At 34.1% G+C, this 25365-nt stretch overlaps 1 protein-coding gene and 1 non-coding gene across 2 annotated transcripts in view; one reads left to right on the forward strand and one right to left on the reverse strand.

The window, feature by feature from the left end:
* DMD (dystrophin) overlaps window positions 1-25365 on the reverse strand; it is a 2416375-nt gene that overhangs the window by 2387296 nt on the left and 3714 nt on the right. The gene's annotated exons all lie outside the window — the stretch shown is intronic.
* LOC128578747 (U6 spliceosomal RNA) lies at window positions 13190-13295 on the forward strand. The gene has a single exon (XR_008377880.1). It is a non-coding gene; the product is annotated as a U6 spliceosomal RNA (small nuclear RNA).

Raw genomic sequence — 25365 nt, forward strand, 5'->3', positions numbered from 1 at the left:
ATTAAAAATCCAAGTAAAATACAAATATCATGTAGGAAGTCTTTAACTTCCATCCCTCACTTCTCCTTACACCAACAATGAAGTATGTAAATATTTAATGTTTCATTTTATTCATTCATTATCTATAAGGTTCTTATCCAAGAATGGAATTCATAAACAAAAATGTACTTTAAAGTTAAAGGAGAATGTAATAAAAATTAATATGCATGTATATATAGGGAAACAAAGCTAAAACTAAGACATTGTTTACCTGCTGAAAAGATGCATGACTTAAAAAACAACAACAAAAAGCTTCTATATAAGTCAGTCTCCTTTCAAATAGCTCATATTATAAAATACCATAGATATTTCCTTGAAATATCATTAAGAAGATACTTTCAATACAAAAGTAACTTATTGTTGTATAAACTGTATTTAAATATGCACTGAGCCTACTGTAGTTGCCTAATGATTTTATAAGATTTTTGTTAAAGTGAATTCATAAGTACATAATCTTAATTGCTTATTAGAAAAGACTAAATATTTTATGTTAATGAATTAAAAAAATGTCACCTGCCATAATGACAGTAGTCCAGTGGATAATCTCTGTCAATTTGACTCTCTTATCAGGAGATTCTGGCTAGAAAATTAGCGTCTGTAATTATGTTCTGAAATAACACATCAGGTGTAGAATAACACTGAACCAATGATTAAATACATATTTTTCTTCTTGCAAGAGAATTTTCACTTCTTTAAAATTTGGATTACTATATGGAAAAAAATCATATAAATTGTGCCTTTTAATTAAATCATTTCTTGAGTTTGTCACTGCAGATACAGTGAATTAAAAAAAAATCATTCATATTAGATTTACATCCTAAGTGTGTTCTAATTCTGCAGAAATGGAGAATATACCTATTCTCTCATTTCCTGCCTCCAGTTGGCATGCCAGAGAAAGTCAAATCAAAAACACAGAGTTTAACTGTAGGTTTATGATTTTCATTTAGCCAATATTTTAATCCAAAGATCTCAAGATGTTCTGAAAATGTTCTCAATTGTTTACAGTTATAATTATGACAATATCTGATATAGGGTTTGGAGAGACTAAACACACGGATAGGGACTTTTTTTTTTTTTTTTTTTTTTTTTGTAGAGACAGAGTCTCACTTTATGGCCCTCGGTAGAGTGCCGTGGCATCACACAGCTCACAGCAACCTCCAACTCCTGGGCCCAAGTGATTCTCTTGCCTCAGCCTCCCGAGTAGCTGGGATGACAGGCGCCCGCCACAACGCCCAGCTATTTTTTGGTTGCAGTTCTGCCGGGGCGGGTTTGAACCCGCCACCCTCGGTATATGGGGCCAGCGCCTTACCGACTGAGCCACAGGCGCCGCCCACGGATAGGGACTTTTATGTTGTTTCATGCACTGGAGAAAATAAAGGTAAAAGGATTCTGAAAAGTATAAAATAAATGAATTAAAGAAGTTTTGGTGGTCTAAGTTACCAGGTAAAAGTACAAATTTATAATTTTATAAATATACATATATACATGAATTTATATATACATGAAAATCCAACACATACACATATATATGTAGTTAATATTATTTACATATATATACATATGCATGTCTATGCATGTACATTCATATCACAAAAATATACCTTCAAATAGAGATATACATACATAAACACAGATATAAATTCTAACAATTGAGTTCCAAACTCATCCTAGAAGAAGAACTACATATTTAATTGCTGAATATAACTATGGTCATTTTTGAGTATTCCCTTTGGGAAGCTGGGCACTGAAGCCAGTGTCTAGTCCACCCTTCAAAGCAATCTTAGAACTCTTTTTCTGAAATGGCCATCAGAGCTGTCATTGTATGAGGTCTGACAATTAAGGTTATGAAATTGCCATCATGCACTTACGTTGCCTGCACTGTACAAACAACTCAGTAAGGTTTAAATAACCTTGGTATATCAGTGTCTCACAGCTGTGTTCATGTGGACATGTGGTGGTGTCTTGCTGAGTAGCAGTCATTATTGATGTTGTGTATTTTTGTTTGCCATACAACAACAGCTCTGATGGATATATATATATATATATATATATATATATATATATATATATATATATGTATATATATATAAAAAAGAGAGAGATATATCTATCCCTACCACAAATATTACTGGGAGACAAAATGATTCTATGACCATTAAACCAAATATTTAATGAAATTACACACGAACATAGAAACTCATGTTTTTACTAATTTTTCCTGTGTTCACAATGGCTCAGGAAATTTCTTGAAAGCATATTTCAGGAAGAGGTACAAGGCTGTGTAATTTATAAATGCTGTTAGTTACTGGCTATCCACTTCTACGTACAGGGCTCTGTTTTATACATAGACATGAAAAATGACATAGATATAAACAAATACAGAAAAAAAAATCATTGACTAAGTGACAAATGGCGAATGAAGTTGAAGGTTAGGTATTTTAACATTAGCATGGCTGGCATATTTCAAGCAGAAAAAAGATCAGAAGAATTAAATACAAAACACATGCCCATAAAAAAAGAATTAGCAGGAAAAGTGAAGAAATATAGTAAAGAGAAAGACCATTTTTGATGAAAAATGATGAGAAAATGAGATGAGAAAGAATGTTTTCAGCAAAATGACTTCTTCACAGAACCTGTATGCCAGTTAAGAAACACAGAATCAAGTCAATTCAATTTCACAACATCCCTGGTGTTGGTGGTAAAATGTTTGTACACTGGAAAATTAAAATAAAATAATAAGTAACATATAATCAGAAGCTTTACTGATGTATAATTTAATTACTTCTTAGAAACCTAAATATAGCTAAATAATGAATTAGCAGAACTTGAATGTCACTGTCGGCTTTCAGTACTGTTGAAATGTACAGAGACTACATCGTATAAGTGGGTTGAGAGGAAGGATGACAATAATACACAGTCAATTCTTGTTATTTGCTAGACTTCTACCTTATAAAGTCATTGAGAACACTGAACTAGTGAATACTGAAGTATTTCTCCCTGGAGAAATACAGCGTTAGGCTACTGTAGGCCTTAATCACAACATTTTTGTGAACCAATCAATATATAACGTTGTTTTTTATGTGTTTCTGTTTGAAGACATTTAATATACATCACTGCTCCATTAACATTGAATGCAAAGCCAAAAGCACTGTAATTCAAGCCCGAAGGAAGTTTATCTATCACACTGATGTTCTAAGGCACATCCCAGCCTTTTCTAGCTTAGGAACGCTAGACAGCAGTTTGTCATCACACTTCAGGGCCATTTGAACAACAAAATAACAAAAAGCACTAAAATGTAAAATACGTAGCATTGAATAAACCACAAAAAGGACACATGTTTACAGTATGAGACTGAAGCAAGAAGGTACAGTGTTGCTTTGTTTGACCTCAGCTGGGAATGTGTGACAGATGACTCAAATTTTTCAACATTCTGTGTATATCCATGAATGGTTGTGAAAGAATCATAAGCATTGACTTTGGGGCTACAAATAAATTTTAGCAAGTTTTGAAGAATTCACAAACATGAAATCTGTGCAGGATGAGAGCCATCTGTATAAACTTTCAATCAGCATACTCTTTTTAGTTGCAAATGGTTAATGGCTCTCATCCCTTTTGGATATGTTATTTGTACAGAAAACTAAATTATAGACTCATGTATGTTGTTGACTTTCTCCAATTATCCTTTTGAATTATCTGAGCAGAGACCTACTGCAGGGACAAATTGTATAGTTAGATTGTAATATTTAGGTTTTGTTAGGCACTGTGCATAAAGTATATCACAATTTTAAGCAAAATATTTTTCTTTAATTCCATCTACAGGAAAAAATGTATAAGATACTTACAAGAGCATTCTTATTTTGAGCTGAAGAACGATATTATGAATTCAATCCCATACAGTGCTACTTAAAACTTCAGTGTCTTCTTGTTAAGGAAAATAGATGTAAGAAAAATGCAAAGGAATGTAATATACAGTGAATATAAAGCTGAATTTCTAAAAAGTACAGCTTGCAAAGGTACTGTATATGCAATTTACTTCAAAATAGGTATAAAAACCCATATTTTAATAACAACTGTCACTTCATATACCAAAATCTGTACATCAGTGAAATGAAACACCTAGATATACATCTGCCTTGCTGATGTTTACCATAAATTTCATAATTCCAAGTCAAACCCAATGTAGTCTATTCACAAATTCGTGAGCTTTCCTTGAAGGAAGATAGAATTGAACATTTTTTGTTACTACGTGTATAGGTGTGTATGTGTTTGTGTGTGTGTTAGAGAGAGAAAATGTGCACTTGTGCTTCTTGAGTATGTTTGTGTGCCTTGAGGCTAAAATACTCAAGTAGCAAGATAAACATTTTAAAAAGTTTGCTTTTAGATTACTAAAGATATATACATATATATGTAATATACACATATATAAACATGTTCATATAGAGAGAGCCATAAATACTTACATTTTATTATATTTGTTTCCTTTTGCTCATGTAACAAATTATTATAAATTTAGTAATTTAAAGTCATATTTATGTATCCTATAGTTCTGGACATCAGAAATCTGTCACTGGAGCAAAAGCAGAGACTGTAGGGGAGAATTAATTTCCTTGCCTTTTCAAGTTTCTAGAGGTCCCTGCATTCCTTAACTTATGGTACCTTTTCTTGATCTAATTCAGTGGCATAGAATCTTCCAATATATATAATGTCACTCTAACACAGTAAAATTATTCTCACATCTCCTTCTTTGAGTCTTTGAAGAATCTTAGTGATTTGATTGGGCCAATCTAGATAACCCAGGGAAATCTCACCATCTCAAAATTCTTAATTTAATCACATATGCAACGCCCCCTTTGCCATTGGGCAATAAAATACTAATTTAGGTCTTGGTTGTTCAATTCTTTTCATATTCCAAAGAAAAAGGTAGGTCCAAACTGGCTTCTGGGTTTTAGCCTTTAAGTCCTGAAGGCCACGTGTAGCCTTTTTGGTCCTTAATTATAGCCTTTTGACTGAATCAAAATTTTACAGAACAAATGCTCTTATTATAAATGGGTACAGCTGAGAAAGATGAAGCTTTTCTTTCCTCCTTTGGTGCTTAAAAGAGAACAATCTTGAAATCAGAATGCTGCAGATTCCCCATTCCACCTGATAAAAGTGTCTCTGTTTACATCAAGCCTTGGGCCACACCATGTAAATACTTTATGCTAAAATATAATTCATGATGTGGCCCTTGGGTCACACTCTATCAGTTTGAACTATGGAGTAGGTGAAGATTTAGAAACTAAAAATCAGCCATGTGAGCACTCTATTCTTCTGTGACAAACCTCAATAAAACTCTGGACACTAAGACTCAAGTTAAGTTCTTGTTGGTAATATTTGTATGTATTGTCTCACATAATTGCTGGAAGAAGCAAATACTACTCAAATGACTTCTTTAGGACAGGATAACTGGAAGCCCACATTTAGTCTCTTCTGGCTTTGGTGGTATATAATTTCTTCCTTTATTGACTTTAATCTTTATCCTTTTATTGTTATAAATTATAACCATGAGTGTTACAGTTTTTGTTAATTCTATGAATCCTCCTAGTGAGTCACTGAACTTGACAGTGGTCTTGCAGACCCCTAACTATGTAAGGTGACATATTTATACATTCCCAGGATTAAGACATGTATATCTTTATGAGATCATCATTATACTTAGAAAAATACATAAAAACATATGGAAACTTTGTAAAAATATCTTCAACTTGAACAGAAGACTAGTTTGAAAAAAATACTATCAAAAGAATTTTTACTGATTCAAGGTTAGTTTTTTCAAGAGATTTTACCAAGTGTTTTGTAATGTTCTTAATTTTGCAAACTATACTTTCCTGTACGCAGAATGAAAATTAAAAGCAAAATTAAAAGCAAAAAAAAACCCACTTGTGAAATTATGTGATATTATTTTCCATGCTCGTTATCTAGTAAATGACTACCTAATTAACTATTACCTGGCAATAAACAATGGAAACCACACTCAGCTTTAACCAAAGACAAGATGTAATCAAGGGAATCTGAAAGCTCAATTAGCCACCAGAGACAGAAAAATATCTGTTTTGAAAATCAAACTTCTCCAAGCAAATATTGATATCTTTAAAGACATAAAGATTATTCATGTAAAATATAGCTAAGAAAGACTGAAAATCCCTGCACTAATTCCCAATTTCATTAGATTTAATTAAAGGAAAGAATAAATTACCCATACTGAGAAATTATATAGGTACACATACATATAGCCATACACACATTATTTATGAATATATATAAGATAAAAATCTATAAGTTTTATGCTTTACATTGATGTTCATAATCTATTTTGAGTTAATATTTGAATAATGTGTGAAGTGTTTAGGTCCAGATTCATTTTTCTGCTAAGGTATATTTACTTACTCTAGCATCATTTGTTGAAAATGATGTGTTTCCTCCATTGAATTGCTTTTATACCTTTGTAAACAAATCATTTTGGCATATATATTTAGGTCTGTCTCTGGGTTTTCTATTGTATTCCATTTCTCTGTGTGTCTGCCCGTCCACCAATATCACATTGTCTTGATTACTATAGTATTATAGTACTATACAGTAGGTCTTCATATTGAGTAGACTAATTTCTCCTACTTTATTCTTTCCCAAGCGTTAAACCTATAGCTGAGTTTGGATTTTTACTGTGCTGAGTCTTAAAATCTATGATTGTGGCATGTCTCTGAAAATATGTAGCCTTTGATTTTCTCAGCATTTTGTAATTTTCAGGATACATATCCTATGTTATATTTCATTTTTTAAATTATTATAAATGTAATTATGTTTTAATTTTAAATTTGTAAAGGAAGTTTTAAGATTATCTAGAATTTCAAACACCTTTTAGCAATAATGGAAATAATAACAAATATCTTCATCATGAAATTTTTTTCTTCCTCTAACAAGCAGTGTTGAATCTGACCACACTGAAAACAAACAACACATAACAACAGTAACAACAACAACAACAACAATAACAACAAAATGAATAAACTTTGGTACTGATTTGAAGAGATTAGAGTATTAAATGCTCTAACAGTGATTACATTGGTCTTTTGCAATATGCTCAGTGCAATCCATACTGTCAAAGAAAATGGACACAGGTAGTCTTTGAAATTTAATCAGTAAGTGTATATTATCACATATAAAACCCTTTTATGCTGTAAATACTGTAATATTTTTCTATAATATAAAGTAAGAATTTTATTCATTTTCCACTCTTATGTAACAGCATTTTAAGGTAACAATCTTCACAGATAATAATATTTCCACCAAATATAATACAGGAATCCAATAACCCCCTTTATTTAAATTACCACATAGTATAACAACTTATAAAACGTCCACAATTTAATAAAATACATGGTACCTAAATATACTAAAAATGGACAACTGCATCAGAAACCAAACTTTGATTCTTCTTTTTGAGAATGATAATTTGTATCAATGGCTTTTCCATTGGTCTGTTACAAAAAAAATCAAGTGGCATTTACAAAGTTAATCATGATGTTGATCAGGCATACTGATTAATAGAGCCCCCTGTCTCAGTAGGCAAGGAATCTGTCCAGTTTCAGCCAAATTTATTTGAATCAAAGTAAATTTGATTAAACACAGAAACATTTATACCTGTAGTCAACTCCCTAGTTGTATATTTCTTCACAGTCCAGTACGTTACTAATAGTATAAAGATCACATGGGATTAATAAGGTTGCTACAGAAGGGAAATTTTTCCCTTATCTTATTTCAGGAGAGAAGGATATAGATTTTATATAAAGAAATCATCATCTTATTTACCCAGAATGAATTTGTTTCATGTTTCTGGGACTTACTGTGCTAAGGGGTGATAAAAAGTCAATACAGCACCTTATCACTCTAATCAGCACACTAATAGTAGAACTAGCAGACTGCAAATAAGAAATTATTATTGTGGAATTAGAATAGTGAAATATAAGCTGTTTCATGATCAATGTACATATCCTAGTGTATATAAAAGTTATGCTTTCATTATATTGTAGTCTAAAAGTGTGCAATACCATTATGTGTAAACAATATATATTACTTAACTTAGAATAATTTACTGCTAAAATGTACTAATGATTATCTGAGCCTTCAGCAAGTTATAATCATTTTGTGGTGAGGGGTCTTTCCCTCAATGTTGCTGGCTCCTGACCAATCAGGGTAGGGATTGCTGAAGGCTGAAGTGGCTGTGGCTATTTCATAAGGTAAGACAACAATAAAGTTTGCCACATCAATTGGTTCTTCCCCTCATAAAAGATTTCTGTGGGGCACATGATACGATTTGTTTAGCTTTTCTCCTATAATAAGATTCTTTCAAAAGTAAAGCCAATCCTCCCAATTCACCATGGGCATGGTTCATGGTACTCCAAAACAATTACAATAGTAACATCACAAATCACAATAGAAGATATAATAATAATGAGAAAAAGTTTTAAATGTACTGAGAATTACCAAAATATGGCAGAGACAGGAAGTGAGTGCATGCTACTTGGAAATGGGTGCAAAAAGACTTATTTGAGGCACGGTTGACACAAACTTTCAATTTTCAAAAAAACACAATATCTGTGAAGAGCAATAAAGTGTACACAATGAAACGAGGTATGCTTATGTCATGATAGCCACAGAGTCTCTGAGCATGACTTTTCTCCCCTAACAACTATTAGCTTTTTGAGGGCATAAATCATTTCTGATAATCTTTATATGCACTGCAAGCACAGTGTGGGCCCAGCAACAATCTTATTAAATGAATGCTACTCAAACTGGATAAAAGTAATTAAATGTTAAGAAATGACACTAAGTCAAGAAAGAAGATAATCTCTCTGCTTTATTCAAGAAATATTAGAAATAAAAATATTTTAAATGTATACATTTTATAAAGTAAATCAATACCACTATGTTATAAAGAGCTATAATACTGTCTTTCATGATGCAAATACGATAGTTAAATTTGTAAGACATTTTTCTTTTCTTTTTTGGTCGGGGCTGGGTTTGAACCCATCACCTCTGGCGTATGGGGCCAGTGTCCTACTCCTTGAGCCACATGCGCCGCCCAATGCTGAAGTTTTATTAAAGATTAAAGCATATATTCCAAAGAAGAAATAGGTCAGCCCCCACTAATGGAAGAGACACTGAGTTTAATAATTTTCTTTTTGTGTTGACTACCTAATTTTATGTTAAGTGGGGGGGGGGATATTCATGGCTATTCTTGAAAAGGGGAACAGAATTCTTGGAATTAGGAATCCTTCCCTTTTCTATCCTTCTAAGGCAATTTTTGGGGTTGCCATAGTGTTTGTAAACTGTTGTGGCGCTGGCTGGTGTGATTTTTACTATGTTAATGAGGGTAGTTCCTTTAGGGACACTGTTACCTCAACTGTGAACATGCTCTAAAGACCCTCTATTGAGGCCTTTACAATATCTCTACTTTGTGGTTTCTCTACCTCTTTCTGATACGTCAGTCCTTGAAGACCCACTATTGTAGACCAAACATCTGGGCAGTCTTTAGGGGCCCCCTTGACATGTCATCTGTTCTTTCTTTTCTTTTTTTTTTTTTTATTAAATCATAGCTGTGTACATTAATGCGATCATGGGGCACCATACACTGGTTTTATAGACCGTTTGACACATTTTCATCACACTGGTTAACATAGCCTTCCTGGCATTTTCTTAGTTATTGTGTTAAGACATTTACATTCTAGATTTACTAAGTTTCACATATACCCTTGTAAGATGCACCTCATCTGTTCTTTCTTGTGAGTTGCCTCTCTAGAGTCCCAATCAGGCTATTCCCAAAACAACCCAAGTCAGTATGACCACATCTGTCTGTTCTTGTCAGAAAGTCACTAGGATGTTGATCAGCTTCTATCTCAAGGCAACCCAACTGCAAGATCCCACACCTGCAGGGTCTCTCAATTAGCTCCATTTCTGTGACAGTTCAGCATGACACTCCAGTCCATCCTGACTCAGCCAAGTTAAAATATTATCCACCATCCACCCTGCTTATGGCTAACTAACTGCCTAACCTAACATCATCATGTTTTTTTTAATCCCTAATAATGGCCTCAGACATTTTATCTTTATCAACATTTTATTCTTACCACAGTGTTGCTTACAGATTTTCTCAATTTATCACCAATTCACATGCTAAACCCAGCACAAAGTCATTTAGCTAAAGCTTACATTGGACTGTGAATTAGGATTCCTTTTTCTAAAACTAAGGTGCTATTTACATATGATGTTGGCAACAATCATAAACCCATGATTACTGGCAGCCAGCAGGGTAGGAAACTGAATTTTCTAATTAATTGATTATGTTACATCCAATACTGGTTATGGAAATGTGCACTATTGAATTTATGCTTGCTGTACTCAGTCTTGCTCAATATATATGAGAATTACAAAGTTTTTTTTGTATTTTTATTTTTTATTAAATTATAGCTGTGTACATTGATATGATCATGGGGCATCATACAAAAAGTTTAAGTTACCCATTAGCTGGTTCCTGGTTGTGGTTAAGTAGCTAAAGAAACTCATTTCTTCATTGATAGAATTCTAAGACTACTATAGTTATGCCTGTGAGGTTACAAGGTTAAAGTGAAAATAGATGAGAATTTAGTCAACTTTTACTCTCATTTTTAGCCAAAATATCTACACCTTCAATTTTTTTTTTAATTTCTTATTAGGCGTTCATGTTAATTTTTTACATAAAGAATGTGTTCTGTGTGTTTTAAACAATGAAACCTCATCTAGTCTATTTTAGGTTGGCAAATACATGGAATGTTTATTATCAATTCCATTGCATGTATGCTGAGAAAACACTGTATTAAATAAGGTCACCTTTTCCCACCAGTTCTGGACAAAAATCATCTCAAAGTTTCTTACATTAATCATAGAAACTATTATCAAGCAATTACACATGATGTGATGAACATATTTTACAGTTTTCATCACTTCATTTCTTTTCTTTTAACAACTCATGGCGTAATGCTTCCACTTTTCACTAGAGAATAAGGGCCAAAATGGTAATGACTGTGACTAAATAACAACATGGCATAATCTTCATTGATGAAGTTGGAAGTAGTCATAGATATTATCCCAGTGGCCTTCTTCAAGTTCTAAAGGCACTGTAGCTATTCCTTTCAGGTTAGGGAAGCTTTATGAAAGTTTCACAGTTTCCCTAACTCCTGAACAAGAACCAATGTATCTTTTGAGAATTGCCCTTGTTATTTTCCCAAATACATATATTCTTCATTGTTGGAGGAAAAAAAGATTATAAAATTAAATGATAAAGAACCTATTGATAAAATATAATACTGTCTTAGGTTTGATTTCTTCAAAAGATGACCTTCAGAAAAGATGACCTTATTTCAGAGGTCAAGTATAGGAAGCACAGTAAAGAATTGGGTGAGACTGAGAAGAGAATTAAATTAGTATGGTATGAGTTGATGAGCCTGTTGTCACTGATCAGCTGAGGCTCAATACCATTTCAGACTGCTAGAAGTCTGATTTGTCTCACCCAAGAGTCATAAATGTCAAGATATTTTACATAACCTCCCATCTGTAATGTATAAAGGCTTATTCCCATAAAAATTAATTTATTATTAACTATCAAAATACTATTAGAATGAACCTTAAAGCATACAAATTCTTGTGAATTCCATTTTATATTTAAAATAAATTCCAGCTTAAAAAAAATGAACTCTTCTTCAATCAATTAAATATATTAGCAGATCCATCTGCTTGGAAAATCTTTCTACCTGGATCCACTACTGATGTGTCCCATATTGGTTGATGCCTTCATGCTGGCTGAAGCAGTGATACAGGTCATTATTTTAATACAAACAATTCTTACACTTTTCCAACTTAATCCAGTATTTATTTTCCATATAAACTATATTAAAGATTTTAAAAGTCTTCAACTGACTTATTTGATAGCAGAAATGAGTATATGGCATTATTGTCTCAAAAATGGAAAAGGAAAATAATCACATTTTCCTTTAATATACCATTATAGGGTATGAGTTTATCCCTACTAGTCAATATAATTCTACCTTCCTCCTTCCTTTCCTTTTCCCTCCATGCTTTGTTATTCTCAAGGTCAACATGTTTATTTTTAAACTATGTAACAATTGTCACCATATTTATAATGTTTGTAAATGTAGTCCCGATTTTTAATTTTCTTAGATAATATAATAAAATTTATCATCTGTGTTGGCTAATCCCACCAATGATTGTCTCATTCCCTAGTAAATTAATACTATAATGCCCACAATTGAATTCTGTCAGCCTCAATGTGGTTTTTAAGCACACTGCATTATATTCCACTGTGTGTGAAAGACTGTATATAATGTCAATAAAAATGAATAGAAGGGCTATCAAAAGCACAAAGCAAATAAATACACATAGTTCTTAGCATGTGGCTTTATGCCACAGAGAATTGTGATCTTAAAGAATGGATACATTTCAAAATTAGTTGCTATATACTTATGCAAAGAAGATTTGGCAGATTATAAAATAATTAATGTGTTCACTTGTTCACTTCTTTATTAATTTCCTAATATTACAAAGCTGTGCATTAGAAGTGGGTGCTAACATCCCATATCAATTGCTATGTCCCTGAATTCTTACTGTCTTTGCAGCGTCAGGGTACCGGTGAGTTGGAAGACTTTCCAGAGTGGACCTGAAATTTAGGCTCTAAACCAATCACTTATTTGCTGTGTTTTCTATTGCCACCACTGTACAACCCTACTCACCCACCTGAAACCCTTCAGAATACAGTTCTCATTTTTAGCTGAAACCTCCAGATAGAAATGAAACTGGATACTTCTTTTTAGGTATACTTTATAATAGCCATGATGCACAACACAATTGGTTGATGAGTGAACGCTATCATTTTCTATTAGTGATGATAAAAAGAAAAGAAAAAAGAGCCACATCACATTTTCACTTTACAAATATGCCTGAATTTGTGTACCTCATAAAATTAACTATCAATTTCTTCTTCTGTGATTTTATTTGATCATGCTATTATTGTATTTGTATTGTTTTAACGGTGAATAATTTGATACCTTAAGAGTTCAGGAGGGTGCTTGCTTTAGCAACACATATACTAAAACTGGAACATACAGAGGAGATTAGCATGGCCCCTGCAGAAGGACGATAGTCAAATCCGTGATGCATTCCCTATTTTTAAAAGACTGAACCTGGACCCGCACATTTTACCACTCACAAAAATTGATTCAAGATGGATAAAAGGGGCTGGATGCAGTGGCTCATGCCTGTAATCTTAGCATTCTGGGAGGCCAAGGTGGGTGGATTACCTGAGCTCACAGGTTTGAGACTAACCTGAGCAAGAACAAGACCCCATCTCTAAAAATAGCCAGGCATTGTGGCCAGAGACTGAGACAAGAGAATTGCTTGAGCCCAAGAGTTTGATGTTACTGGGAGCTGTGATGCTATGGTACTCTACAGAGGGTGACAAGTAAGACTGTCTCAAAAAAAAAAAAAAAAGACAAAGATGGATAAAAGATTTAAATATAAGGCATGAAACAATAAAAATCCTCAAAGACAGTGTGGGAAAAATACTTGAGGATATCAGCCTGGGGAAAGATTTTATGAAGACTTCTGTGGCAATTGCAGTAACAAAAAAAATAAATAAATGGGACTTAATTAAACTGAAAAGCTTCTATACAGCTAAGGAGACATAACTAAAGCAAATGGACAACCTTCAGAATGGGAAAAGATATTTGCATATTATGAATCTGACAATGGCTTAATGACTAGGATATACAGAGAACTCAAATTAATCAACAAGCAAAGAGACAAACCATCCCATATATCACTGGGCAAGAAAAATGAAAAGAACCTCCTCTAAGGAAGACAAATGGCTAATGAAAATATGAAAAAATGCTCATCGTCCCTAATTATCAGAGAAATGCAAATCAAAACCACCCTGAGCTATGACCTAACCCCAGTAAGATCAGTGCACATCACAAAGTCCAAAAGCTGCAGATACTGGTGCAGATGTGAAGAGAGGGGGACACTTTTACACTGTGAGTGGGCCTGCAAACTAATACAGCCTCTTTGGAAATAAGTGTGGAGAATCCTCAAAGAACTCAAATTAGATCCCCCATTTGAACTCACAATCCCACTACTAGGCATTTACCCAGAAGAAAAAAATCATTTTATCATAAGAACATTTGCAATACAGTATTTATTGCAGCTCAATTTACAATTGCCAAGGCATGGAAACAACATAAATGCCTATCAACTCAGGCATAGATTAATAAATTGTGGTACATGCACACCATGGAATACTATTCAGCCATAAAAGGTGTGACTTCACATCTTTTGCAATATTCTGGATAGAGTTGAAACACATTCTTTTTAGTAAAGTATCACAAGAATGGAAAAGCAATTATCCAACGTACTCAATACTAATATGAAGCCAGTAGATCATCTTATGCAAGCCCACATAGGAAAAAAAACTCATTTCAATTCAAGTTGTGGGGAGGGGTAATAAGGAGGGAGGAGAGGGGTTGGTGTGCTCCCACTGTGTGGGCATAGGATAGGGGTGCTTGGCATATCTTTTGTGTGCGGGTCATAACCACAAGAGGGACTCTACCTAAAAAGATCAAATATTTTGACCTGGTTTGTACCTTCACATTAATCTGAAATAAATTTACTTTTTATGGGGGGGGAAGACCTGGGGGGAGGAAATGTATGAATCACAAAGAGAATAAAACTTTAAAATACTCTGTATAGCTTAACTATCATATTATCATAACTAAACATCCTAACCTTTAATAAGATGAAATAGACCAAAATGGTAATTTGGCTCATACAACTCATTTCCATCAATTGAATAATGAGGAATCTTGAAAATAGTACTGTTTGCATACTACGGTTAATTATGCTGGAGGCTAGAAAGATGCGGTGGAAATGATTCTACAATAGGATTCCAAAATCGTCTTACTAACTACTATATAACTCATTATAACTTTAAGTAAAATTTGAATCCCTCTTTCTAGAGGTGCTAGGCAAGAGGCAAAGAATGAATAGGGAAATGATCCTCAGGCGCTAATACTCTATAAATAAATAGATAACTTGAAAAGTACAGTACAGCACAGTAAAATTAACTGTTGACACAAATATGAGAAGGATGCTATAGTAGTATATACAGGGGTACATAACTCAGTCAAAGGTGAAGAAGAGGCACTAACTATTTTATTTTGGAGGATTATAAGACAGGAAACAAGAAGGTGGCGCCTGTAGCTCAAGTGGCTAAGACACCAGTCACATACACCAGAGCTGGCAGGTTCGAATCTGGCCCAGGCCTGCCAAACAATGACAACTACAACCAAAAAATAGCCAGGTATAGTGGCAGGCGCCTGTTGTCCCAGCTACTTGGGAGGTTGAGGCAAGGAGTCACTTAAGCCTAGGAGTTTGAGGTTGCTGTGAGCTGTGACGCCACGGCACTCTACCCAGGGCTATAGCTTGAGGCTCTGTCTCAAAATAAATAAATAAATAAAAATAAAAAAGACATGAAGCAAGAGAATATGTGAAAGTAAGAATTGTTTAAGAGTGTGGGGTAGAGTCAACATTTCCAAAGGCGTTATAGGTAGGGACCTGCGGGGCAAGGGGGAGGTGCTCATATGATGGATGAAAGACTAGACCTGAGAACAGATCAAGAAAAATGTCAAGTACCTCTGCTTCCATACAAGCTGTTTCAATTACAACCTACAAACAATGGGGATCCACTTGTGTCTTTTAAGCAGAGGAGTAACATATTAATTTTTATCTTTGAGAGAGATGAGCTTAGGAGCCATGTGAAGGGTAAACTGGAGGGCAGCAAGACCACAGGTGTTAAGAGCTATCACTGTATGCAAAGTAAAATACAATGATCTGAGCTGGTGACTGGCAAGAGGCATGGAGAAGAGATGACAGAAATAAAAGGAAGTTAGGGCCCAAAAGGCAGAAAACATCTACATGATTCTATGCAAAGAGGAAATAATACTTCCTACCTTGCTTACCTCTCATGGGTGTTAGGTGAATAAAATAAACTTGAAAGTATTTTGTTAATTATGAAGTTCTGTCCATTTAAGGAAGTAGTATTATCAAATGCCTGTGAATTAAAGATCCCTTTGATTTAATGTCATTCCTATTTGTTTACACATGGTCAAAATACTATGAAAATATACTTTACTTACTCCTTAAAAGTAAAATGCTAGGTAACTCGTGTGTGTTCAAATTCTCGATGGAGACACTAATGGATAGCTACTCTACGTGAAGAGGTAGGGAAGTGTGGCAGGGGACTCGCTCTGGCTAAGAACTGGAAACTGGCAGCATGCTGGTTCTCAGGCATCTGTGGAAAGATTCTTTCATGAACAAGGAGGATCAAGAAATATTTAGAACTAAAAAACAGGTGAGAAATAATCAAGCCTAGAATAGATTGCTGAACAGAATTGAAATCAAATACTCTTATACAAGGTTTGATCTCTATATGTAAGAAAAAAATGCAGCTACAATCTGGTCTCTGGATATGAACTTATCTAAACAGTATTTAGCTTGTACATTAATAATTAGAGTTCATTATGGAAAGTTTCGTTTAGTCAATAAAATGAATAATATCAAAGCCAAAACAAGTGACTCCTATAATTACCGTTTTGATTATTTAATGACATCAGAACAAAGGGGAATCCCTATGATCTATGGCGGAAGCACTAAAGACACTGTTTTCCAACTTTTTAATCTCACAGCACACTTGAATCTATAGTTAAAACTTCCACAACACACTTAAATTATGTTGATAAAAAAAAGACTAAGAAAAGAATATACTTACTGTGCTTTGAACGTCTTTGAAAAATAACTTAATCAATGATCTTTAAAAATTTTTGTAGCACACAGATTGAAAAATACTAACCAAAGGCAGGTAATGACCTAAACCTATATCACTAAATCTGTCTCCTTCCAAGAAGGTAGAAAGGTAGATCTTAGAAAGTATGTGATGTTGAGAATTGGATAAACTTGGTTCTGATTCCAATCATCCTACCAGTAGCTTAAACTCATTAAGTGTCCGTTTTTTAGGTTTACAACATAGGAATAAAAAAACATATATTGGGGATTGTTCTAAGTACTAGCTAAAATAATGCATGAAAAATACTTAGTATTGCACGTCTTAGTTGTGAAAAAAATCAATAAATAGTAGGCATTATTAATGTATTGGTAATTCTGTTTTGTAAAGTAAATTTTCTGCCATTTGAGGACAGAAATGTTATAAAATTGATTGTATTCTTAATCTAATGTAGAAAAACAGAAATTTCTTGAATCACAACCAAATTTAAAATGGAAACATAGAAATAACAAGAATAAATGTGAGAAGAAACTGAATAAAATATTAAAGCTATGAGAAAAAATAAAAGCTAGAAAAAAAAAAAAGTCTTATGCCAAAAAGAAAATATAGCGTTAAATGGTACATGGCCATTCTACACAACAGTTGGTTAGTTGGGGAATATTTTTGTTCATAAAATCTAAGAGTTTAATCTTGCACCACTCTATATTTGCCATTATAATTACTAAGTTATGCATTTCTTGGCCTTCCCAGAAAGACAAGGAAGAGACTAAAGAATCTACATGGCTTAATTAAAAAAAAAAGCAATTTTGCTTCATTATGGAGACTTGTTATATTTCTTATCCTAGTAATAACCAGAAGAGACTTTAAGGAAGTGACATTTTCTGTATAGGTGTCAGTTTCTTAGTCTGTCAGACTAAGAGACGGGACTAAATATTCTTTAAGAGCCCCTTGTTTTGAAATTCTTAGCTTCTATAAAAGGGATCTGTCTGGATGTCTGCAACACATAAAATAAATATAAGACTATAATTATCCAGAAATATGTAAAGAACTCCTACATATGAAAAATAAGATGGCAACTCAATAGAAAAATGAGCACGAAACTAGAACAGGCTCCTGACTAAAAATAATATCCACATGAGTATGTAAATGTATGAAAAGGTTCTCCAATTCATTAGTCATCAGAAAAAAATGGAAATAAAACCCATAATGAAATACTATAGCACAATATGTAGCTGGAAGAGCTAAAATTAAGGGCCGATAATAGTAAGCATTGACAACAATATCTAGACCTTTTATAAAATGATAGTTAAATTTATCTACTTTGTAAAGCCAGCATTTTCAACTAAAGGTGAGTATTTGGCTATTCTATGACCCAACAATTTCATCTCCTGGTAACTGCATAACAAAAATGCATGCACATGTGCAAAAATACATAATAAAATTTAGAGTAGCATTACTTTTAATGATTCCCATGTGAAATCAATTTAAATGTCCATCTGGAGTAGACGGGATAAGTAAAGTGTAGTATACTCACCTGATAGCATATCACACAGCACTGAAAAGGATTATATCATAATCGCAAACAACAAAATAGATGAATCTGACAAACATTATACTGAGGAGAACAAGAAACCAAAGAGTATATACTGTATGGCCTTGATTACATAAATTTCAAAAACTGTCTATCCTAACCTATGGTGTGTTACAACTCAGAAAAAGGTGCTTATGTGGGGGAGAATATTGTCTGTGAAGTGGTAGAATAGGGTTTGCAAGTTCTGGCAATATTATTTTCTTGGTCTGGGCAATTAATTACTAGGATGTACCAATTCTGGGAAAATTTAAGTTTTATACCTGTTAATTTGTGTAGTTTTATACATTTGTGTTGTAGTTCAGTAAAACGTTTTAAAAATCAAGCCAGACAGAACTGCTTTCTTGCATCTGTAAGGGGAAATTACTCTACTAGTGAATACTGGGTAGAAATTTTCCTTTCCTTTAGCCTATATATCTAAATTACATCAGAGCCAGAGAAAAAAAAATAAAGATATTCATGAATGTGTGCATATATACTTATGTACATGCCTACATACACATATATCTACCCTGTTTCCCCGAAAATAAGACCTACTTACAGGAAAGATAAGACGTCCCCTGAAAATAAGACCTAGCACATCTTTGGGAGCACACCTTAAAATAAGACACTGTCTTATTTTCGGGGAAACAGAGTATGCATGTAGGAAGGGGTAGGAGGAAGAAGGGAGAGAGAACGAGGGAAAGAGAGAGAGAGGAAGAAAGCTCAGACAATTCAATTCTTCTTCTTCTTTTTTTTTTTTTTTTTTTTGCAGTTTTTGGCTGGGGCCGGGTTTGAACCCTCCACCCCCAGTATATGGTGCCGGTGCCCTATTCCGTGAGCCACAGGAGCCGCCTGACAATTCAATTCTTTAGCAAATCCATTGCTTAAGGGGCAGAGAGAGAGAAATTGAATTTCTGGACAATTCAATTCTTCAGAAAATATCTTTATTTTTATTCCAAAGTAACATGTAAACCTGCATCTTTTTAATTTTTTAGAAGTTGGGAGTAAAGCTAAAGACCAATTATATTGGGTTATGTTGAGGTTGGATGAAACCTTACTGATTATCTAGCCCAATTTTCTCATGTTTCAGGTCTGTGTGGCAACCGGCCTATCCTATACAAGATGTCATCCTTTTATCTCGCCTGTGTTGTCTCTGAGGTCTGATTCTGTGCTGAATTTCACTTTAAAAAGAGGCGAAATATTTTCAGGTAGCTTCTAATTAAGAGAAATAGACATTAAGTAAAATAATATGACAATTTCTCTAAAGATAGCAAAAGGAAATAGTTTCAAGGGACAGCTGTGCACAAACTACCAAGAAGAGATAACTATTTGTTTTGGAATCCTCCTGAGACAAAGTTTGCATAGCCACACTCATGCTAGGTTTAAAAATATTTAGCACTATTTTCTGTGATTGCCTTTTGTAACTATTTAAACCTCGTAATTCCAGGTTTGAGTGCAGTGAAGATGATCAACAGCTGGTGGGCACGCTCCTTTCTTATTTCAAGTCTCCCTTCAAATATGTTCCTTCACCCTTCATTTGAATTCCTAACCATTTTTGTCATTGAATTTGCTTTCTTTCTTTTCAGCCATCATTTTTCTCAGAGAGGCTTGCCAGTCCTTCTACATCACTCAAACGAGGAACCCTGGATGCCAGGAGCTGGGTCCTAAGCTGGCTTTTCTGTCTGGCTTCACAGCTGCTGTTGCTCACTGGTAAGCTGTCACTGTAGATAGTTTCCTCTTCCCATCCGCGTAAAGCACATTCATCTTTAAATTCCTCGGGGACTGTATCTTAGTCATCTTGCTCTAGCACAGAGCCTGGCAGTTAGAATTTATCAATAAATATTTGTTGGATGAATGAAAAGCAGCAGAAACGACCTGTCAGTTCAGTTGGTGGGCTTTAATCCCGTGTGGATGACCTAATGGAGAAATACACCCTGCCTCCGGCCACTGTGGCTGCCAGAGCCAGTCTGGGCACAGGTCAGCAGCCAGAAGGAGAGGAACCTGAGGTTCCTACCCACCAAATTAATGTCTCCATCACAGGAGGCTTTTACTAAATCTTCTCTCCTTTTTGCACTTGTCATAGAGTATAAATGAATCCCACGACTCACCAAAAGCCCATGCAATTTCAGGTTAGTATTAGTGTCACTTTCCATAATCCAGTTTATTGTTGCCGTACTGAATAATTCTACTCAGAAGGCATACAAAAGCAATCTGTGCTAGTAAAATCAGAACATGCCCAGTCTCTATCATATTTTATCCTGGGAGTATTAGGGTCAACGTAACAATACCATAACTAGAGCAGAATGACACTGATGAGTTTATTTTCCGTACTGTTCTTCTTGGCTCTTTGTATTTATAACCCTGTCTTCACATTGGGTGAAGCTGATACTTCTTTTGGAAAGTTGATAATCACTATTTACCTTCAAATACATATGGACAATGACTAATCTCTGGAGACCACTCAACCTTCCAGTTCAGCCATCCCCCACCTCCTCTATAAATGTTTGTTGAGAAGAACATCTCCTCATCTTTACCTCCCACTCTCACAATACTTTTGTCTAGACCATTGTTTTACCCATTTTCTCACTTTTTACAGTGCACTTTGAACTGTAACCACAAAGCCCAACAAAACAAGTTTTCTAGAGGCCAGTTGTGCTAGGAATACTTTGTACATTTGTGATTTAAGTTGACATCAGGTTTCCCAAGGTAACATATATTTAGCATTTAAAGTAGCTTTGTTTGGCCACGTGCGGTAATTCTAGCACCTTGGGAGGCTAAGGAGGATGAATCACCTGAGATGAGGACTTCCAGAGCAGCCTGAGAAAAGCGAGACCCTGTCTCTACTAAAAATAGAAAAAACTAGCCAGGCATTGTGACAGGTGCCTGTAGTCCCAGCTACTTAGAAGGCTGGGATAAGAGGATCACTTGAGCCCAATAGTTTGATGTTGCTGTGTGCTATGATGTCATGGCACTGAGGGAGACTCTGTCTCAAAAAAAAAAGTAGCCTTGCTTTATTCAGAAATAACATTTTATATTGTGATTACTTTCTATATATCAAATGTATGGAGTTATTAAAAGGTTTTCTATTAAAAATTACTTTCCAAAATTATCAAAAAGGAGGCACTGAAACATTACAGCTAAACCTATGTTTGTTTATTTAATCTAAAGACAGTGTGAACAGGTCCTAAAGAGTACAGAGAGTAGATTAAATTTATGAAAAGTTACATCTGCACAGGAATCTCTCAATTTCTCAAGATCAGAAAAATAAACCACAAAACATTTAATTCCTCTAAAGTTTTAAGCACTAATGGCCAGTGAACAGTAAACACTATGTAAGTATTTGTTAATTTGATCTTATGAAATACCATTTGAAATGTATTTGTCTTCAGCTCCAATTCATTTTTCTTGAACAAATTATGAATTTTTACTCACTTATAATAATTTTATTTTTTTCTATTGACCCTAAAATATAACATATGAAGACATAAGAAGAAATGAACCGGGTGGCGCCTGTGGCTCAAGCAGTAGGGCGCCGGTCCCATATGCCGGAGGTGGTGGGTTAAAACCCTGCCCCCGCCAAAAAAAAAAGGAGAAGAAATGAACCACCAACCCTCGTATTAACATTGAAAATATGCATAAGACCTTCAAACTAACACAGTCATTTCTCCCCTCTATGACTTGTACTTTCCTCAAGGACATTTAAATTGCACAAATATTTCAACTGCTTTTGGCTATTTGATAATACCTTGAATATAAACTTTAAATCTAAGGGAAAGGAGAATCATATCTGTCTCCTTTCTGAAATAATTCAGATGTGTTGAGTTCTTATATGTTAAGATAAAACAAAGATAAAGTGAAATAAATGGAAAATCAACTATTTTTAAACTTCTGGAAGGTTTTTTGACCTTTTTTATTTTAACAAGAAAAACAAAGTAAAATGTAAAATTACAAAATTTTATCCAGAACACTCTATAAACCTATAAACCTGCTCAATTTTCCAATAAGCAGTACTATTTGTTATATTTATTATTGGTCTTTAGGAGAAAAAAAAAAAAAAAAAAAGGAACATCTCAGAAGGTCAGTGTACTTTCATAATTCCCCGAGAAGCTCAGTGATTATGAGGAATGAAAACCAGAGCTCAATATTCTTACCCTTGGAATCAGAAAAAAAAGAGTCCTTTAAAAGATCAAGATCTTTGATAGCAATAACAAGAACTAAATTTGCCAGGGGTAGAGCCCTCTTCTTATCAATTTCAGCCAAGAAGCAATCTTTTTCTGAATAGCGAAAGGCAAGCCAACTAAAAGAAAAATCTGTGTGAGTTTCATTACATAAAATTGACTGGATAGTTGAAAAACAATACTTTTAAAGAGTTTTTTTCTTTTGATAAAAAACTTTCACTTTTATGTCGGTTGTTATTTTATTCTCAGATAGATAAAGAGCAAATGAAATTGTTTTTGAACATAAGAAAGCTCCCCCAATTGCCTCTTTTGGCTTCCCTAAGCTTTATCCTCTTCTTCAGTGATTCAGTGAGTCTCCCTCATTGCTTTACATTCCTAATCCAATAGGAAGAATTTCCTTCAAACCCTTAAGCCCTGTATCTGTTACCATAGAGACAGGCATCACAAGATTGCTGCTCAGTAATGTCCTCATGGAAATACGATAAGAATCCTATGGGTTGTGTTGGAATTTCCAGTGCTATCAGTGAACAGAAATGAGATCCGTCACAGGAAAAAATTCAAGGATTTTAGTTTCATACTGTGGAACTATGGAGATTTTAATATGTAATATTAAATCCAGAATCCCATACTTATATAGTTAGAACCGATTATGGTTTTTCTGATGACTTAAAAGAAAAATCCCTTTTCTTATATCCTCATTCAGGAAAATATAAATATCTCATTGCCAACTTTTAATTCTAGCATGTCTTATCAATTATTTACTAACAGCCTCAACTGTTCTTTTATAGAGCAGTACATTTATTTATAGCTTGATCTCTTTTAGTACATATTTGATCAAGAACACCCTCATCTTTTTTTAAATAAAAGTATCTCTTCAAACTCTCCAATGTAAAAGCTGCTTTCATAGTCTACAGATCTATGAAAAGAGAAAAGAGGAGCTCCAAAAAAATGAGTTCTGCTCACTTTACCTTGTTTTCAACTGACTTTCATACTTTTTAGAAGTCTAGTGACATCACACACTAACTGAACAGCAACAATCAACATAATTGAATCTTAGCAAACAGGTAAGTTCAGCAAGATCAATGATCTCAGGCCAATCAGATATTATACTTAAGCCAGTGTGTGCAGAACCTTCAAATTTTCTTACAGCAACATTAAATAAACATTCCTCAGCAAGTAAACTCTTCCAATACATTAGAAACCAAAGGGGATCCAACTTTAACTGGCAGTCAATATATTTAAACCACTATTCAAAGTCTCCAGTATTTAAATATTATGGGTGGTCCCAATTTCTATTTATAATATTCAACTGATATTTAATCCTGACCTCATTTGTGTTAGATACGTGAGCTAATGGGCAAAAAACAAAGCTTCCCTATGGTCTAGAGATGAGGTCGGCAAACTTTCACTACCAGGGCCAGATAGTAAATATTTCATCCTGTGGCCCATATGGTCTCTGTCCAACCACTTAACTGCTGCTTGAACACAATAGCAGCCATGAATGATATGTAAATACATGGATGTGTCTATCTTCCCATAAAACCTCATAGACAAATTGGAATGTCATATAATTTTCAAGTGTCACAGATATTGTTCCCTTAAAAACAATTTAGAAATGTAAAAAAAAAACTTTTTGCTGACTAGGCAAAACGAAATAGCTGTGACATGTGTACCAAAATGTACTAACTCTTGGCCTAGATGGTTTAGTGAAGTACTAGAAACACTCAAAAAAATATCTAAAAGGGGACTTTTTTTTTTAAATGAAATCATTAGATTCATTAGACTCACAGATTCTTAGCATTTAAAATTATCTCAAATCCTGTTTCTGAAATCCATCTCCTTTATTTTCCCTTTAGTGTAACAACCCCACTCTCAGCCCTGAACGCTTCAGGACAAGGAGTACAGCATCTCATAAAGTAGTTAATTCTCTGCTTACATCATTAACTGGGAGAATATTTTCTCTCTGCTACTAGTGAGGTACAAATAAATCTAATATATATTTTATATATGTTTGTGTGTCTGTGTATACACATAACTCTGAAATTTGTTCTATTTTTATGTCTTATTATTTAGGATACATGTACGAAATGTCAGTGTGTTTCATTGTCTTTTGATGCCACATTGAGACTATGCATGATGAAGAGATTATTGCCAACAGAATCATTATATCTTATTCAATAAATTGTTATCATCTTTAACTCTCTCACATCCTGTACTCATCACATTGATTTTTTTTGAACCACAGTTCAGAATATTATACTTATTCCTATTAAAATTTATTATTTTGGTTTCACAACAGTTTTTAGGTGGACATAATACTTTGGTACCCTAATAATTCAGTATACTTTTTCTCTTTTTCAGCTAACGAGGCTATTTAGATCTTTCTTGAGATTTTGAGTATTAATGCTTTACAGGACAAGCAGGGCCAAGGACAGAATCAGAAGGCACATTATGGGAGATTTAAGTTCATGTCAGATGGATTCAGTTTTATAGAACTATACAATAAATAGTCTTGTTAGAGACCCTCTTGATAGTTGAAAATGATTTATCAATCAATACACAAAAGGCAGGGTAATTTAGCAAGATGATTCATCTATTATACTCTAATCAAACAGCAAACATTTCTCCATATTGACCATATGGGCCTCATAAAAATCTCC

This window comes from Nycticebus coucang, chromosome X (assembly GCF_027406575.1).
Source record: "Nycticebus coucang isolate mNycCou1 chromosome X, mNycCou1.pri, whole genome shotgun sequence".
NCBI lineage: Eukaryota > Metazoa > Chordata > Mammalia > Primates > Lorisidae > Nycticebus > Nycticebus coucang.